Source organism: Cherax quadricarinatus, chromosome 92 (assembly GCF_038502225.1).
Source record: "Cherax quadricarinatus isolate ZL_2023a chromosome 92, ASM3850222v1, whole genome shotgun sequence".
In the NCBI taxonomy this organism is placed as follows: domain Eukaryota; kingdom Metazoa; phylum Arthropoda; class Malacostraca; order Decapoda; family Parastacidae; genus Cherax; species Cherax quadricarinatus.
Window position 1 is genome coordinate 13,634,000 of NC_091383.1, and position 17,324 is coordinate 13,651,323.

The 17,324-nt window shown below is 34.9% G+C and overlaps 1 protein-coding gene and 3 pseudogenes across 1 annotated transcript in view; 2 read left to right on the forward strand and 2 right to left on the reverse strand.

The window, feature by feature from the left end:
- Nucleotides 1-17,324, forward strand: part of LOC128698402 (uncharacterized) — a 151,187-nt gene that overhangs the window by 79,478 nt on the left and 54,385 nt on the right. The gene's annotated exons all lie outside the window — the stretch shown is intronic.
- LOC138855381 (cytochrome c oxidase subunit 2-like) lies at nucleotides 6,511-8,355 on the reverse strand (annotated as a pseudogene).
- Nucleotides 9,058-11,330, forward strand: LOC138855368 (NADH-ubiquinone oxidoreductase chain 1-like; annotated as a pseudogene).
- On the reverse strand, nucleotides 11,345-12,548 carry LOC138855380 (cytochrome b-like; annotated as a pseudogene).

Consider the following 17,324-nt stretch of genomic DNA (forward strand, 5'->3'; position numbering starts at 1 on the left):
ATTGATTTACCAAATTTTAATACAAATGACCCATTGCCATATATTGATGATTATGATTGTTTTATGAAAACAGGCCTTCACTTTATTCATGTCAATGCAAGATCACTTCTTCCTAAATTGGCAGAGATTAGGATTCTAGCTAACAAAATTAGGGCGGCAGTTATAACCATCTCTGAATCTTGGTTGGATGATACGGTGACTGACGACGAGGTCAAAATAGATGGTTACAATATAAAACGCTTAGATAGGAACAGAAAGGGTGGTGGAGTATGTGCCTACATTAGAAATGACTTAGCTTACAACCCAAGACCTGATTTAAATAACAATAAACTGGAGATTCTATGGTTTGAAGTGCTGCTTCCTAAGACCAAACCCATCTTAGTAGGAACTAGTTACCGCCCTCCTACCCAGGACCAGTTCTTAGAAGACTTTTCCAGAGTCTTGTCCGGAGTTGAAAACAATTGCAAGACAATAATACTGGGCGACTTCAATATCTGTTTTCAGCAGCAAAATAACGGGCTATGCAAAAGGTATAAGCAAATTCTAGGATTAAATAGTTACACTCAACTTATTAATACTCCAACCCGGATCACACAGTTCTCAGCCACCCTAATTGACCACATACTTTGTAACCGCTCTGAGAACATTAGTCAGTCAGGCGTCATTACCACAGGTCTTAGTGATCATTTCATCATTTACTGCACCAGGAAAATAACTAGGGATAGGATAGGCCTACACAGGACAATAAAAATGAGGTCAACTAGAAACTACAGTAAAGAAACACTGGTAAATAGGCTACACAATTGTGACTGGACAGAGATAACAAGTTGCACGGACGTAAACGATGCCTGGGAAAAATTCAAAACAATGTTCACTACCATCCTTGATAATATTGCACCAGTTAAAGAGGTTAGGATTAAACGAAGAACTGAACCCTGGATGAATACTGAGATATTAGATAATATGAAATTCAGAGACCAGCTGCTAAAAAGATTTAAAGCAAACAGACAGGATATTGCAGCACTAAATGAATTCCAAAGGGTGAGGAACAGAGTACAGAGACTTATAAAAGGAGCAAAGGCAAAGCACTACTGCTCAAAAATTGAAGAGTATAAGCATAACCCCAGAAAGCTTTGGCAACAACTAAAACAGCTGGGGTATAGCCATAAGCCAGTAGATAGGTCTAACATAGTACTCACTATCGATAATGAGGTATGCCACGAAACATCTAAGGTGGCAAATTGCTTTAATTCATACTACACATCTGTTGCATCAACACTAGTAAGTAAACTACCAGCTGCATCAAATACCTTTAACACAGACTCTGATAAGTTTCAAACATACTATACCAATAAAGGGGTAACCCCAAACAGTTGTCAACTAGTAAGTGTATCTCATGACTTTATTCAAAAAGAACTAAGCAGGTTAAACCCAACTAAGAGCACAGGCCCTGATAACATCCCGTCTAAGTTCCTAAAAGATGGTGCTTCTGAACTGTCAATCCCTATTGCTCACATAATAAATCTATCAATCACCACTAATACAGTACCGGAGGGGTTCAAGGAGGCCAGAGTTACTCCTATCTTCAAGAAAAATAGTAGGTCTGATGTAAGCAACTATAGGCCTGTTAGTATACTCAGTATAATATCTAAAATTCTAGAGAGGGCAGTGTATTCTCAAGTAGTTAAGTACCTTAATGACAACAACATTCTCCATAGCTATCAATCGGGCTTTAGAAGATCCTACTCAACCGACACCTCCCTTATTAATCTGATGGATTACCTGAGAACTGAAATGTCAAAGGGGAACCTCATAGGCATGGTAACCTTAGACCTGCAAAAGGCCTTCGATACTGTCAACCACAATATATTATGTAATAAACTTCAAACTATCGGTATAGGTTCTGTAGACTGGTTTAAGTCCTACCTTAGCAACAGGAGACAAATAGTCAAAATCAACAAAACAGAATCAGAACCCCTGCCGATAACATGTGGAGTTCCCCAAGGTAGTATTCTGGGTCCCTTATTATTCTTATGTTATGTCAATGATATGCCTATCAGTGTCAAGTGCAAACTCCTACTGTATGCAGATGACAGTGCTCTGTTAGTGTCAGGTAAAGACCCACAAGATATTGCTAATGTTTTAACACTGGAACTGGAGTCCTGCAGCAAATGGTTAGTAGACAACAAACTATCGTTACACCTAGGGAAAACTGAAGCCATTCTCTTTGGCACGAAACATAAACTGAGAAGGGTAAATAATTTTAATGTTCAATGTAATGGGGAGCCCATCACTTTGGTTTCATCAGTAAAATATTTGGGAATCCCCTTTGACCCATGCATGTCAGGAGAATTGATAGGGAACAGTGTAGTAAAGAAAGCGAATGCCAGACTGAAGTTCCTGTATAGACAAGCACAGTGTCTACCTACTGAGGCTCGCAGGACTCTATGTCTAGCCCTTATACAATGCCATATGGATTACGCTTGCTCTTCTTGGTACTCTGCCTTGACAAAAAAACTGAAAGATAGACTGCAAATCACCCAGAACAAAATCGTAAGATTCATCCTGGGGCTGGGACCAAGAGAACATGTAGGCCAGGATGAATTACAGCAGTTGGATATGCTGAATGTTGAAGACAGAGTAAAACAACTGAAGCTAAATCATGTTTATAAAATTGCTCACAAGCAATGTCCAGAATATCTTGCTGTCAATTTTGTCAAGGCTGGGAACCAAAGCAATCATAGAACTAGGGGGAGAGAGCACAACTTTGTAGTACCCACAGTCAGTGGCCAGGCTTCAAACACCTTTTATTGTACAGCAATAAAGGAATGGAACAGACTACCCACAAATGTCAAGGCCAGTCATAGCTTGAACCAGTTCAAGAAGACTGCCAAAAAGTGCCTGATGAATGAAGCAACAGAAAGGGAGGGGAATGATTTTCTATTTTTTAGCTAAAATACGTGTAAATTTTACCTTATCCCTAGTAATGACCCTCGTATTGTAGATAGTCGTAATGACCCTCGGGTAGTAGATAGTCTTAATGACCCTCGTATTGTAGATAGTCTTAATGACCCTCGTGTAGTAGATAGTCTTTTTAGTATGATAATAAGATGTTATCTTCATTATAGAATAATAAGAAAATATTATAACCTTTATATTATAATAATAAGGTAAAAGGACCCCAATGGAAATAAGTCACTCGGTCTGACTTTTTTGGGTTATCCCAGGTTCTCTACACATATGCTGCTATGTATGATAATTCTATGTAACTGTATTGTGTATACCTGAATAAATTTACTTACTTACTTACTTACTTACTAGAACATTCATTCTGGTACCATTGTGTTGCCAAAGAGTTGAGCTATTTTTCAGTATATATAACTCAATATGCATATGTTTTCGATATTTCGGTGAGCGCGCGCGGAAATTTCCCCTACGGCCCCCTTAAGGTGAAGTTGGTGGGTGGTACTTAACTCTCTGGTCTTGTTAAGGTAATGTAGGTGGGTGGTGATTTAGCTGTTGTGGTAGTGCTAAGGCAATGCAGGTTGGTGGTGATTAACTCTTTTTGTGGTTTTAAAGTGATGGAGGTAGGTGGTAATTAGCTCTAGTGGGAGTGCTAAGAGGACGTAGGTGGGTGCTCAATCAACGTTAGTGGAGTAACTTCAGATGTTGTAGCAAATGGAGCAAAATGGTAAAAATTTCCTGCTAAATTTATACAGACACAAATTCAGTGAGCATTACGTTGCAAACACATGTGTTTCTGACTTCTAGGTGAATATCTCTGGCTTCTCGATTTAGGATAGAGTCGGATTATTTTAAGTATTACCAAAGTAATACTTAAAATTGTATTTATGTGTACCTATGCATTAAGGCATAGGTACACATAAGTACAATTTTCATTCATAGGAAAACCCAAAAAGAGTGAGAAAAAGTAGTTTATTTCCACTGGGATCCTTGACATAACAAAGGTTTAACAAAGGAGTGGAACTAATTGTCTGCACATAACAAAGTCTGTCCTAGCATGACCCAGTTCACGAACAGAATTAAAAATTACCTAAAGAATGAAGTTACAGAAAGGGAGAAGAGTGATATCTTGTATAGTTAACAATCGTATACCTAAAATGTAAACTGATCCTCTATTTAATATTCACACAGATGAGTTAATTAGCTGTTTAATTATTATGGTTATAAGGTGACTGATTTCTACTGTATTCTTACAGCTTGTTATTAAATAATAAGATATTACCAGGACCCGAATGGAAATAAGTCACTTTGACTTTATGGTAATTATCCTAGGTAATTTTACACGAATGTTACTGTGTATGATAATTCGTGAGATCCCTTTATCCGAATTCTTGGGACCGGAAATGTGTTGGGTTTCGAGAGTGTGAGTAGAAAGAGAAGACAGCCAGTTAGGTCCAGTTCACGTACTGAACACGACTCGTACGAGTCACAGCGTCCAAGACAGCCAGTTAGGTCCAGTTCACGTACTGAACACGACTCATACGAGTCACAGCGTCCAAGACAGCCAGTTAGGTCCAGTTCACGTACTGAACACGACTCATACGAGTCACAGTGTCCAAGACAGCCAGTTAGGTCCAGTTCACGTACTGAACACGACTCATACGAGTCACAGTGTCCAAGACAGCCAGTTAGGTCCAGTTCACGTACTGAACACGACTCATACGAGTCACAGTGTCCAAGACAGCCAGTTAGGTCCAGTTCACGTACTGAACACGACTCATACGAGTCACAGCGTCCAAGACAGCCAGTTAGGTCCAGTTCACGTACTGAACACGACTCATACGAGTCACAGCGTCCAAGACAGCCAGTTAGGTCCAGTTCACGTACTGAACACGACTCATACGAGTCACAGCGTCCAAGACAGCCAGTTAGGTCCAGTTCACGTACTGAACACGACTCATACGAGTCACAGCGTCCAAGACAGCCAGTTAGGTCCAGTTCACGTACTGAACACGACTCATACGAGTCACAGTGTCCAGCAAATGTTCACTTGCAGCTAAACTGAGTCACACTGAAAGACACAAAATATTACCAAACACAAAAAACAGAAGCAACTTTCAGTACACAAAAACAATGAACACATCAGTTAGGAAAACTAAGTGACAATGTGAGAAGAAAAGAGGGAATATAACTTTGTTCTTTGCTGAACATTGTTCATTGCCAGTAGTTCACCATATAAATAAATTCTGCGAAGAACATATTGCTTACAGTTCTGAATGTAAGAATCTTTTAAACTCAGGACTAGGATTTAGCAGATCCAGAATACTCGTCTGTATTCTGGCGCGTTTTTTATCATTGTTTCACGTAAATTTAGCTAGATTTAAGCTTCGTCATCAACACATGTTTTATCAACACTAATCTTCAAATATTTAATGGCCTGTCCTTCCTTAAATTTTTGTAACCATCTTGCTGAATATTCAGAATATTCATAGTTACCTTTAATATTACCTTCGTCATGATATATTTTTTATTTTTTTTATATTTTATTTAAAGCTTCTTGTACAAATATATATAAGTACATATATCAATATGTAACACTGACACTGGTGGTGACCAATAAACCATTCACTAAACAATCTACTGAATAAGCACGTACATAGGGTCATTAAAACAATCTTAACACAACGTACACACTACTTCTACGTACATTGCTTCACAAGTACACATGGGTTTATAGATATAATGGTAGCTACTCATTTAATAATGACATGAACAAGGACAACATCTGTAACACAATATATAAACACAAAACAACACAGTCAACATCTGACATTATATATACAAGTAATGTCCAAACTTACCAATATTAATCATACCTTACTTTTTTTTTTTTTAACTTCGTATTACAACATAATAAATATATAAAAAACCCTTCCTGTATTAAACAGGTATACAAAACAGAACACATGAACATAATACACTATGTAAAGTACACAGCATTTACACAGCCACTATTTACACCTTGATCCACCTAGTGTGTCCCTAAACCATACATAATGATACATCATTTAAGTACATAGTACAATACTTATGACGATATGACAAAAAATTTAAATTTCAAAACATTAACATAAATAATTTAAATATCATCAAACATGTATGGTTATACCTGGAATACATTCATCCTTTGCTTCATATTTCTTACAGTATAAGACACGAGGTTCAATGACCTTGCTAACGCAACCCTCCTACAACACATTGGTCCATTGTATACAATTAATCAATAAACGTACATCATCCTGACCCCCCTAAATGCCGTACACACAAGTTTTCCTGACCATAACAGTGCCACTAACAGCGTACCTTACACATTACATAATAATGACGATATTCATATCAAAGCTATCAGTATAAACAGATACCCAACAAAGTGTCACATAGCACCGGAAAACTAACCTTTACATCTTACGGTACAAGACAATTATACCTCTAGTGCTTGGACACGCACATGACTGTGTCCCTACCTACACATTACCCATGCCACGCCCTTGTGCGGGGAATCCGTACTCATGCTGCACTCCATGCGCACCAAACACGCTTAATGTACCAAGAGCTAGCATACGTCATGATCACCAGGACCAACACCTGGTTATCCCTTCCAGGGGAACCAATCTTTGGACCCTCTCCTTCCAGAATGCCATACGTACCGTTCTCTACACATAATTGGATCGTGCATTCACATGGTTTTCCATAATCATGTGGTAAGAGCTTACCCTAATAATGTGAACAGACACAATTCAATTGTATTTCCTCCTTAGAGACACTCAGATAGTGGCCCTATCGGAGGTATTCAAAAATATCATAAATACGATAACTTTAGTCTGACAAACTAATATTATTTTTTAACTAATTTTTGTCTCTAGAATTAGGAGAACTACTTTTTTAGGTTTAAAAGACCTAAACTTTATAAGTTATCTGGAGAGAAGAGCAGATAATTATGAATTTCTAGAAATTAAATTTAAGAAGGAGTCTACTGAGATTCTTTCAATTAGAATTGGTATAAATCTGTGGTTGGCCCCACAGACTTCTGAACATTGACCATAGAATAAACCTGGCTGGTTTACTAGAAATCTAATTTGGTTAAGTCGACCTGGGATGGCATCAGCTTTTACTCCTAAAGAGGGGATCGTTCAGGAGTGAATTACGTCCGCTGCTGAAATAATAAGACGAACTTGAGTATTAAAAGGGATTGGGACTCAGTTATCAACATCCAGGAGACGAAAGTTCGAGTTTGTATCATAGGGTGTCATGTTAGAGTCAAATTCAATATTTAGGAAATCTGAGTATTCATAGGATCAGTATCATTGATGTCCGATGGTTTTAATTGTGATTCTTGAGTTGTTAGTTTCATCTAAGAGAGAGAGGAGCCGAAGAGAGGGTACAACAATGAAAATTAAGATAACAGCAGGTAGAATAGTTCAGATGATTTCAATTTCTTGATTTTCAAGTAGGAAACGATTAATAAGTGAGTTTAGAGCTGAATTAATTAAAATATAACCTACTAGTGTAGTGATAAGAATAAGAATAAATATTGCATGATCATGGAAATATGTTAATTGTTCCGTAAGTGGGGAGGCGCTGTCTTGAAGTCCTGAACATCCTAATGTTGGCATTTCTAAAAGAAGGTAACCCTTCCTGGTAGGAGCTTAAATCCTATAAATTTATCTGTCGTTTTAGATAATTAGAAATTAGGGGAATTTCTGTGTACCTATGATCAGCAGGGGGATGAGGGTGCTGTCACTCAATTGATGAAGGTAGGAAGGCTGGTGAGATATTACGTTTTGATATAAAAGCTTCTCAAATAATAATTATGAATCAGAATATGGCTACTAGCGAGATAAGTGATCTGATTGATTAAATAATATTTCATGATGTGTAAGCATCGGGGTAATCCGAATACCGTCGTGGTATACCATTTAATCCTAGGAAGTGTTGAGGAAAAAAAGTTAAGTTAACTCCTAAAAATATAGCGAAGAAATGAGGTTTTAATCATGAAGGATTTAGAGAAAACCCAGTAAACAAGGGGAATCAATGAAAGAAAACTCCAAAAATTCCAAATATGGCTCCTATAGATAAGACGTAGTGGAGATGGGCTACAACATAGTAGGTATCATGGAGGATAATGTCGATTGAGGAGTTTGCTAAAATCACTCCTGTTAAACCACCTACTGTAAATAAGAAAATAAATCCTAGGGTTCATAGAAGTGTAGGTGTATATGATAATTGGGAACCTTGAAGAGTTCTTAATCACCTGAAGATTTTAATTCCCATTGGAATGGCGATAATTATGGTTGCTGATGTGAAGTATGCTCGGGTATCAACATCTATACCTACGGTGAACATGTGATGAGCTCACACTAGGAATCCTAGGATTCCAATTGCTGTTATGGCATAAATTATCCCTAACGTTCCGAATGCTTCTTTTTTACCTGATTCTTGTGTGACAATATGCGAGACTATGCCGAAGGCTGGTAGAATTAAAATATAAACTTCTGGATGTCCAAAAAATCAAAATAAGTGCTGGTAAAGAATAGGGTCACCTCCACCAGCCGGATTGAAGAAAGTGGTGTTTAAATTTCGGTCTGTAAGAAGTATAGTAATTGCTCCTGCTAGGACTGGGAGAGAAAGAAGAATAAGGACCGCGGTAATAAAGACAGACCAGACAAATATAGGTATTCGGTCTATGGTTATTCCTCTTGTTCATATGTTTATTGCTGTAGTTATGAAGTTTACAACTCCTAAAATTGAGGAGACTCCGGCTAGATGCAAGGAGAAGATTCCAAGATCAACTGATGCTCTGGCATGAGCAGTTGATGCTGTTAGAGGAGGATAAACTGTCCATCTGGTTCTGACACCTCTTTCTACTATCCCTCTCGTTAGAAGGAGAGTGAGTGAGAATGGTAGTAGTCAAAATCTTATGTTATTTATTCGAGGAAAGGCTATATCAGGTGCTCCAAGTATAAGTGGGACCAACCAGTTTCCAAAACCTCCGATCATAATAGGTATAACTATGAAGAAAATTATTACGAAAGCATGGGCTGTGACAATTACATTATAAATTTGATCATCTCCAATTAATCTCCCTGGCTGACCAAGTTCGGCTCGAATAATCAATCTTAGTGAGGTACCTACTATACCTGATCAAGCTCCAAATACAAAGTATAAGGTTCCAATATCTTTATGATTTGTTGAAAAAAACCATCGTTGCGTTAGGCTTTATAGTGGAAAAAAGACGTCAAATTGCAAATTTGAAGATGTAGAGATTACTAAAGCTTAAGGAAGATTGAATTATCATAGTATGGGTAGTAACACTACATGAGCAGTTCTATCAAAACTGTCCTTTTTATCAGGCACCATACTTATAGGAAAAATTTGGATTAATAGTGAGTAGGTTGTTAATTAACAATCGGTTTAAGATAGTGTTCTTAGAAGGCTAAATGTTAAACTTGGGATGTTCGTTTATCTAAATAGATAGGTTTTAGGTTTAAAGTTTGATTCTTGCTTGAACTTTTATTTTATAGTTAGTGTACATGCATATTTTAGTGGGGAGAGAATAAAAAAATAAAGATAATTTATGATGTAACAAAATAGTTTTGTTATTCGCAGTACGGAAGATTAAATATTAGATTAGGATTTGATTTAGTAAATTATAAAAAGCTTGATTAAATTTTGTGCCAGCAATCGTGGTTAGACTTAAAAGCTTAGTAAAAGTATTTTAGTTGAGGTTATTCTTATGTTTAAGGGTTAAATTGAGATTTATAACAATAAAAGGTGAAATTAGTTTATTTGGGGTAAATAGAAGTTGAATAATAAAAGGGAAAAAGCCTAAAAATTAAGGTATAAACCAGGATTAGATACCCTGTTATACTTATAGGGGAAAAATAAAACTTGAATATTAGTAGTTATGGTCTATAAATTCAAAGAATTTGGCGGTATTTTAGTCTTGTTAGAGGAACCTGTTCTGTAAATGATACAACACGAAGAATCTTACTTACTCTTGTTTAACAGTTTGTATTCCGTCATTATTAGATAACCTTTGTTGGGGAAGTTATTGAAATTTAAGAAGTTAAAGTATATTAGATCAAGGTGCAGTTTATGGGCAAGAAGAAATGGGTTACAATAAAATTTATTTATATGTATCAGTGATTGAGTAGTTTCTGTGAAGGAGGATTTAATTGTAACATACAATTTAGTAAGTTAGTGTGATATGAGAACTATAATATGTACATATCGCCCATCACTTCCATTTAAGGTGGAATAAGACGTAACATAGTAGGTGTACTGGAAGGTGTACCTAGGATTAAAATTTACTTTGGCAGAAAATATGCATTAAATTTAGAATTTAATTAAATAGAAAATATTCTATAAGTAAAAGTATTAAGTGGTTAATGCTGTGATTATTATAGTTGTGAGATATCTAATGTTAATGGTTTGTGTATTAGTTGGGGTGGCATTTGTGACTCTTCTGGAACGTAAGATTTTAGGTTATATTCAAATTCGTAAATGTCCAAATAAGTTGGGTATTTTAGGATTACTTCAACCTTTTTCGGATGCTGTGAAATTGTTTTTAAAAGAGCTGAATTCACCTGCAATATCTAATTTTTTACCTTATTATTTATCACCGGTGTTTGGGTTGTTTGTTGCTTTAGTTTTGTGAAGGATTATTCCGTATGAGTTAGGGTTAGTAAATTTTGATATACATGTATTATTTTTTTGTGTTAGGAGTCTACCCTTTAATAAGAGCTGGGTGGGCTTCTAATTGTAAGTATTCCTTGTTGGGAAGGCTTCGGGCTGTAGCATAAACTATTTCGTATGAGGTAAGATTGGCTTTAATTTTATTATCTTATGTTTTTTTAGTTAGAAGATTTAGGTTAACGGAGCTAAGATATTATCAAGAGAGAATATGATTTATTTGGTTGACGTTTCCACTATCTATGGTTTGGTTGGGTTTTTGTTTGGCAGAGATAAATCGAACTCCTTTTGATTTTGCAGAAGGGGAATCTGAATTAGTTTCTGGATTCAATACTGAATATAAGAGAGGGGGATTTGTGTTAATTTTCATAGCTGAATATGTTAGGATTTTGTTTATGAGTCGGGTATCTATGTTATTATTTTTTGGAGGAAGAGTCTTAAGATTAGGGTTTTATATAAAATTAGTAATGGTTAGGTTTGCATTTATTTGGGTGCGGGGGACTTTACCACGATTGCGATATGATAAGTTAATGTATATAGCCTGAAAAAGGTTTCTTCCTGTATCTCTGAATTTTTCAGTTTTTGTTATAGGAATAAAACTAATTTTAGTTTAAACTAAATTTATAAGTTAGTGAAGATTGGAAAAACTTCCTTTAAATGTTTTCAAAACATTTGTTTTAAATAAACTAAATATCCATTCTAGGAGTAAGTCTGTTAAAAGAGTGATTAAAGGGTTAATGACATAGTAAACAAAATAAATAATAGTAACAGTTTGCCCTGTAAAAAATATAAGGATCCTCTACAGGACGTGCTCCAATTCATGTCAGTAAGATGATTGTGGAAACAAGAGTTCAAAATAGAAATTGGTTAAAAGGGTAAAAAGTTAGACCTTGAAATTTTGATAAAGAGGTGAAGGGGAGAAGCCAGAGAATTGCTACTGATAAAACTAAAGTGATAACTCCACCTAGTTTGTTTGGAATAGATTGGAGAATAGCGTATGCAAATAGAAAATACCATTCAGGTTGAATATGAACTGGTGTAACCAGAGGGTTAGCTGGAATAAAATTATCAGGTTCACCAAGAAGGTATGGATTCAAAAGAGTTAGGAGAACTAAGATTATAAATATAATTAGGAATCCTACAATATCTTTAAAGGTAAAGTAGGGGTGGAAGGGAATTTTGTCTATAGAGGAGGTAACCCTTAAGGGGTTGTTAGCCCCGGAGTGATGGATAAATAAGATGTGAATAAGTGTAGCTGCAGCGATTAAAAATGGTAAGAGAAAGTGAAATGTAAAAAATCGAGTTAAGGTAGCATTATCAACTGTGAAACCTCCTCAAATTCATTGAACTAAATCTGTTCCAATATAGGGAATGGCAGAGAATAAGTTTGTAATAACTGTGGCGCCTCAAAATGATATTTGCCCCCAGGGTAGGACATAACTGAGGAAGGCTGTGACTATCGTTATAAATAAAATTAGAACTTCAACTCTCCAGGCGTAAAAAAGAACAAATGATTCATAGTAAATACCTCGACCAATATGAGAATAAATGCAGATAAAGAAGAAAGATGCCCCATTTGCATGAATAGTTCGGAATAGTCATCCATAATTCACATCGCGACAGATGTGTGCTACGTTCGAAAAAGCCAGGTCGATGTGGGAAGTAAAATGAATGGATAAAAATAATCCAGTTGCAATTTGAGCTACTAGGCATAATCCTAAGAGAGATCCTAAATTTCAAAAAAATTAAATATTTCTAGGAATTGGTATATCTACAAATGCGGAGTTAGCAAGTTTAAATAATGGATGGGATTTACATAAAGGTGAAGCCATAAGTTTTGTGAAGAGCAGGTTTAAACTAGTTTAAAGAAAATACTGGTCTATGATGATGTTAGGAATCGAAGGTTTTAGGTTGTTAGTTATAGTTTTTTGTGGATTTTGAGCGTTTATTTCAAATCATAAGCATCTACTAAATGTTTTATTGGGGTTGGAATTTATTATATTAAATGTGTTTTGGGTTATAAGAGTTTACATGGCCAGGTTTGGTTTGGAAGGTGTGTTTGTAATGTTTTTTTTAGTTATGGTTACGTGTGAAGGGGCTCTAGGTTTATCTTTATTGGTTTCTATTGTTCGTTCACATGGTAATGATTATTTTAGGAGAGTCGGTATTTTAGTATGTTAATGTTTTTGGTGTTTAATTTAGTTTTGATAAGATTTGTGATGAATTGAAGGTTGATTCAGATTGGCTTGTTAGTTACATGCTTTACAAGATTATTAATAATAAATCATGATTTTTATTTTTTTTTTTTTTTGTGGGGGTTATATAATAGGGTCTGATTATCTAAGTTATATTTTGATTGTATTAAGAGTTTGAATCATCATATTAATAGTTTATGGGAGGGTGAGAGTAAAGAAGATTGGGAATTTTTACACTGGGTTCTTGTTAGTGAACTTAATTTTATTGTTAGTTTTAATTTTAACTTTCAGGTCAGTTAATTATCTAATGTTTTATATTAGATTTGAAAGGTCACTAGTTCCTATGCTTGTATTAATTTTACGTTGAGGATATCAGCATGAGTGAATTCAAGCTGGAATTAACATATTGTTTTATACTTTATTTGCTTCGTTACCTTCATTAGTTTCTTTATTAAGGTTATATAAAAGCAAAGGAAGATTGAATATAAGGTTATTGCCAGGAACGGTTGTGAATATAAGGTTATTGCCAGGAAGGTTGTGAATATAAGGTTATTGCCAGGAACGTGAATATAAGGTTATTGCCAGGAACGGTTGTGAATATAAGATAGGAACGGTTTTATAAGGTTATTGCCAGGAACGGTTGTGAATATAAGGTTATTGCTGTTACCAAAGTGTCAGCGTGTTGGGATATTTTTGCTCTGTATTTGCATTTATAGTTAAATTACCTTTGTTTATATTTCATTTATGATTACCTAAGGCCCATGTGGAGGCTCCTGTTGCAGGATCAATAGTACTAGCTGGGGTGTTATTAAAGTTAAATAGTACTAGCTGGGGTGTTATTAAAGTTAAATAGTACTAGCTGGGGTGTTATTAAAGTTAAATAGTACTAGCTGGGGTGTTATTAAAGTTAAATAGTACTAGCTGGGGTGATATTAAAGTTATATAGTACTAGCTGGGGTGTTATTAAAGTTAAATAGTACTATCTGGGGTGTTATTAAAGTTAAATAGTACTAGCTGGGGTGTTATTAAAGTTATATAGTACTAGCTGGGATGTTATTAAAGTTAAATAGTACTAGCTGGGGTGTTATTAAAGTTATATAGTACTAGCTGGGGTGTTATTAAAGTTATATAGTACTAGCTGGGGTGTTATTAAAGTTAAATAGTACTAGCTGGGATGTTATTAAAGTTATATAGTACTAGCTGGGGTGTTATTAAAGTTAAATAGTACTAGCTGGGATGTTATTAAAGTTAAATAGTACTAGCTGGGGTGATATTAAAGTTATATAGTACTAGCTGGGATGTTATTAAAGTTAAATAGTACTAGCTGGGATGTTATTAAAGTTAAATAGTACTAGCTGGGGTGTTATTAAAGTTAAATAGTACTAGCTGGGGTGTTATTAAAGTTAAATAGTACTAGCTGGGGTGATATTAAAGTTAAATAGTACTAGCTGGGATGTTATTAAAGTTAAATAGTACTAGCTGGGGTGATATTAAAGTTAAATAGTACTAGCTGGGGTGTTATTAAAGTTAAATAGTACTAGCTGGGGTGTTATTAAAGTTAAATAGTACTAGCTGGGGTGATATTAAAGTTAAATAGTACTAGCTGGGATGTTATTAAAGTTAAATAGTACTAGCTGGGGTGATATTAAAGTTAAATAGTACTAGCTGGGATGTTATTAAAGTTATATAGTACTAGCTGGGATGTTATTAAAGTTATATAGTACTAGCTGGGATGTTATTAAAGTTATATAGTACTAGCTGGGATGTTATTAAAGTTATATAGTACTAGCTGGGATGTTATTAAAGTTATATAGTACTAGCTGGGATGTTATTAAAGTTATATAGTACTAGCTGGGATGTTATTAAAGTTATATAGTACTAGCTGGGATGTTATTAAAGTTATATAGTACTAGCTGGGATGTTATTAAAGTTAGGGGGTTATGGTTTGATTCAGATTTTGAGAGTGTTTTCGGAGGTTAAAATATTTTGTTGGGTATCAATGAGTCTTGGGATTTTAGGCGGTGTTGTTATTAGTCTAATGTGTTTATGTCAAGTGGATATAAAGTCTTTAATTGCTTATTCTTCTGTGGCTCACATGGGTTTGGTGTTAGGGGGACTTGTTGCTATGAGGGGCTGAGGTTTAAATGGAGCTTTAGTAGTGATGGTGGGGCATGGTTTGTGTTCTTCAGGGTTATTTTGTTTGGCAAATATAGTTTATGAACGTTTAGGTAGACGGAGTTTGATAATTAGGAAAGGTTTATTAAATGTCATACCAAGGATAGGTTTGTGGTGATTTTTATTGGCTGTAGGTAATATAGCTGCTCCTCCAATCTCGAATTTAATAAGGGAAATCAGTTTAATCATTAGAGTGGTGAGATGAAGGAAGTTAATTATATTCAGAGTAGGGGTACTGTCTTTTTTTAGTGCCTGTTATACTTTATATATATATTCTTTAAGGCAGCATGGGTTGTTTTTAAATTCATTATTCTCTTATTGTTCTGGAAAAATAGGGGAATATTTTGTTTTGTTAATACACAGTGTCCCATTAAATATTATATTCATGAAGGGTTCTCTGGTTTTGTGTAATTTGTAGGATAAGATGGCTGAGATTAGAGGCGTTAGATTGTAAATCTAAATAGAAGTTAAACTTTCTTATCAGCATAAGATAAGATTTAAAAGATTATTACTTTTTTTGACAGCTTTGAAGGATGTTAGTTTAAATTAGCTTAAAATCTTAGATAACTAAAAGTATAGATGGGATAAAAAGACCAAATAAATTGATGGAGGAACATAAAGGCGAGGAGAAGATTTTAAGGGGTTTGAAAGAGATGTTTCATTTTATTTGAGTATAGGAAATTGAGAAAGAGGATAGAGTAAGTCGGATGTAAAAGTAAAGAGTTACTAGTGAAGAGAGAAGAAGAATTAGAAGAGGAAAATAAAAGGATGTTAAAATTATTTCTTGAATAATGATTCATTAGGGAATAAAACCCGAGAAAGGGGGTAACCCTCCTAAAGAGTAAAGGTTTATTATTGAGATAATTTTAGGAAAAGAGCCTTGATTAGAGTTAATTAAGTGGGAAAATAAGTATGTTTGGGTTGATGAGAAGTAAAAGGCGACTGAAGCTGAGATTAAAGCATATATGAATAAGTAAATTATCCAGGAGGTTTCATTGATAAGTATAGCGAAAAGTATCCATGATATGTGATTAATAGATGAATAAGCTAAAATTTTTCGAAGGGATGTTTGGTTAATCCCCCCTAAGGTTCCGACAATGGCGGAAGTTAGTCCTAAGAAAATAATGATGTGTGTATAGTATTCTGTAGATAGATAAGAGATTAAAAATATAGGGGTGAGCTTTTGGATTGTCATGAGAATAATAATTTGGGTCCAATTAAGACCTTCCATAACTTGAGGAAATCAAAAATGGAATGGGGCCGCTCCTAATTTAAGAAGCAGGGCTAAGGAGATAAAGGAGAGTGAAATTCTCAGAATGAAAAAATTTAAGGTTGAGGATAAGATGGTAATGGCTGACCCTAGAGCTTGAATCAAAAAGTATTTTAAGGAGGCCTCTGACGGTAATTGGTTTTCTTTTGATGAGATTAAAGGAATAAATGATATGAGATTGAGTTCAAGACCGATTCAAGCTTAGAATCATGATGATGAGGAAATGGTCAGGAGGAACCCTGATAGAAGTGAAAGTATAAAAATTATTTTATAAGGCGAAAATAAAATTATAAAGAGATTACTCTCATAAATGAGGCATGAGCCCATTAGCTTAGATTTAGCTTATCTTTATATTTTGTATGTAGAAGTGTAAAGGACACGAAAGGTTTTGATCTTTCGAGGATTGGTGCAATTCCAATTTAAATAGAAAAAGGTGACATAGGGTTATAGAGATAAGTGATAAAGGATTGGTCTTTGAGTGCTTATAGGACCTTCTCCATATTTAGTTATTCTTAGCAGATTAAATGAGAAAGAAACTTAAGTTAAGAAAATAAAAAATAAAAAAATAAAAGGGGGGTTATTTTGCATATTTTAAATTTGTGCTAGTATATATATATACATCTCTACACATGAAAGTGGTGAATTGAGTATAATTGTACGAGTGAGCTTATGTATACCAGAACAGAATGATAACATTGATCACTGTACATTACGATTAATACAGTTATAAGTAGAACCCTTCGTGAGAAAGGAGATTCTACTTATATTAGTATTAATCGTCTCCTTCTAGATTCCCCCATTTCCGTGAAGATATTCCTAATAGATGGTAATGGAGGGAGATAAGACGAAGTCGGTATTTCTTTATAGTAATTTTCTGATAGATACACTAAGAGTGTAATATATCTATTAGTAGACCATAGCAATAAGCTAATTGATAAGATGGTTTGGTATATACGTATATACTGTTA